Genomic DNA, 2,262 nt, shown 5'->3' on the forward strand with positions numbered 1-2,262 from the left:
TAATGATCCTTCCACACATTCACCTACAGAAAGCTTGTTATGACTTTTACTTCCTCTAGGTAGTCAAGTTCAACCATCTTCTCAGCAGTCTGCCAGGGCTGCGTGCCAACCCTGGTGGGGTGTATCTGAGAGCCTCACTAAACCATCCAATTGGTAGTAGCGATGGGCGGTGTGTACAAATGGCAGGGACTTAATCAACACAAGCTTATGATTCACACTTACTGGGAATTCCTCGTTCATGGGGAATAATTGCAATCCCTGATCCCCATCATGAGCAGGGTTCAGCGGGTTACCAGTGCCTGCCAGTCAGTGTAGTGCACGTGCAGCCCCAGACACCTAAGGGCATCACAGACCTGTTATTGCTCAATCTTAGGGGGCTGAATGCCACTTGTCTCTCTAAGAAGTTGGGGGATGCTGACCACTTGGAGGTCACATAACTAGTTAGCATGCCAGTGCCAGAGTCTCACTGGTTATCAGAATTAACCAGACAAATGGCTCCACCAACTAAGAACGGCCATGCACCAGCACCCATGGAACTGAGAAAGAGCTACCAATCTGTCAATCCTGTCCATGTCCAGGTGGGGAGAGGTTTCCCATGTTGAGTCAATATAAGCTGCAGGCTCCACTCCTGGTGGTGCCCTTCCATCAATTCCTTTTTCACCTTTTCAACCATACTCCCCCCAGAATCCAAAGACTTTGGTTTCCTGGAAGCTGCCTGGTGGGTCACGGGAATAACGTCACCACATCTCCAGTTGGTATCGTTTATGGTTGGAACTATGACAGCATCTGATTGTCTTCAAACTTCTGATTTTTGTTCTTGATTGATGAAAACATTCTTGGCAAATGCTTTTGCTCTGGTCCATCTTGTACTGGTCCAAGAATTTCACCTCTAGTGGTGCAATATGAATGTCCCTGGCTGTCCTTAATCATGGCCTCAGTTCTGAAAACCAACAAAGTAGAACCATGGTCCTATTCCATTATTCTTAGCTGTGGCATCCAGGAGGCTTGGGCCTGCTTCGAATACTCTAATTTTTTTCAAAGTAAATGCTTAGGGCCCCATGGGGCACCTAAGCTAAGAGCATCAAGAGGGTGCTGAGGGGCAAGGTGTAGGACCGGTGGTGGCTCGCCTTGTTGCAGACAGCCTGCCCACTCTCAAGATCCAACTATGAGCTTTTTAACTGCAGCAACTGTAATATATGCCATTGGAGGTAGAATTACAATGGCTGCTGGCATCAGACTTGCCCTCCAATGGATCCTCGTGGAAGGATTTAAAGTAGACTCATTCCAATTACAGGGCCTCGAAAGAGTTCTGTAGTGTTATTTTTCATCACTACCTCACTGGGAACGGAGTGGGTAATTTGCATGCCTGCTGCCTTCCTTGATTGTGGAGGCCATTTCTCAGACTCCCTCTCCAGATTTGAACCCTGACTCCCCATCACTCATGGTCACCATGGTAGGCACAGTGACTACCATTGAAAGTTGATAGGGCAGGCATTCGAAGGAGTTGTTGCTGCCACAGGGCCATGTGATTGGCCTGAGATTATCTAGGGTCTCCAAAGCCAACCCCCTCCCCCTGCCAGCTGGGGCCAGGGAGTGAGGGGAGGAGGCTGACCAGGTTGGTTTTGGCCTGATAAATTCATGGATTTCCCCCCACCACACATCACGCAAAGAGAGTCAGTGCCCATAGGCATGGATTATCGCTAAGATTATCAGTTATTCAAGTAGAAGAGGAGCAAGCAATCAAAGGAACCATAACTGATTTAATGAGCCATTTGCAGTTTCACTGTACCTGCTCTGCATACTTAGATATGCATGGCTTAATCTTTGAGACAAACATATGCTACTGGCAGGATCAACCAAGTAGGAGATGAGGGGACAGTGGGCCAGGTGGACCACAGTGTGAGGTGTGTGGGGGCAGCACGTGCGGGGGTGGGGAGCATCTGCGGGGCAGGGGGCAGAGGTGCACATCCGTGGAGGGAAGGCCTGCTATTCCACAGGCGAGGACATAGGACGGGCCACCCACTACTCGACTGAGGGTGCAAGCAGGACAGGGCTGCACAGCAGCCTCATGGAGGGGTGGGGGAAGCACTAAGCTCCACACCACCCCCCTGATGTGGACCTCCCTCTCTGGTAGCCTAGGGAGCAGGGCCAGGGCACTGGGCCTTTGGTTTGGGGCCGATCTACATGCTCACTCAGACATGGTGGGTGGCTCAATGGCCAAGGCCCAAGGTACCCCTCCAACACCGCCCCACCTGGGAATGG

General features: G+C 50.8%; 1 pseudogene; it reads right to left on the reverse strand.

The window, feature by feature from the left end:
• Positions 1-1,863, reverse strand: LOC146399355 (18S ribosomal RNA; annotated as a pseudogene).
• Between the last annotated feature and the right edge of the window lie 399 nt (positions 1,864-2,262).

Source organism: Sus scrofa, chromosome 10 (genome assembly GCF_054392235.1).
Source record: "Sus scrofa isolate SSC_HxYL_T2T_F1_AM1 chromosome 10, Sscrofa_HxYL_maternal_Yorkshire_Landrace_v2.0, whole genome shotgun sequence".
In the NCBI taxonomy this organism is placed as follows: domain Eukaryota; kingdom Metazoa; phylum Chordata; class Mammalia; order Artiodactyla; family Suidae; genus Sus; species Sus scrofa.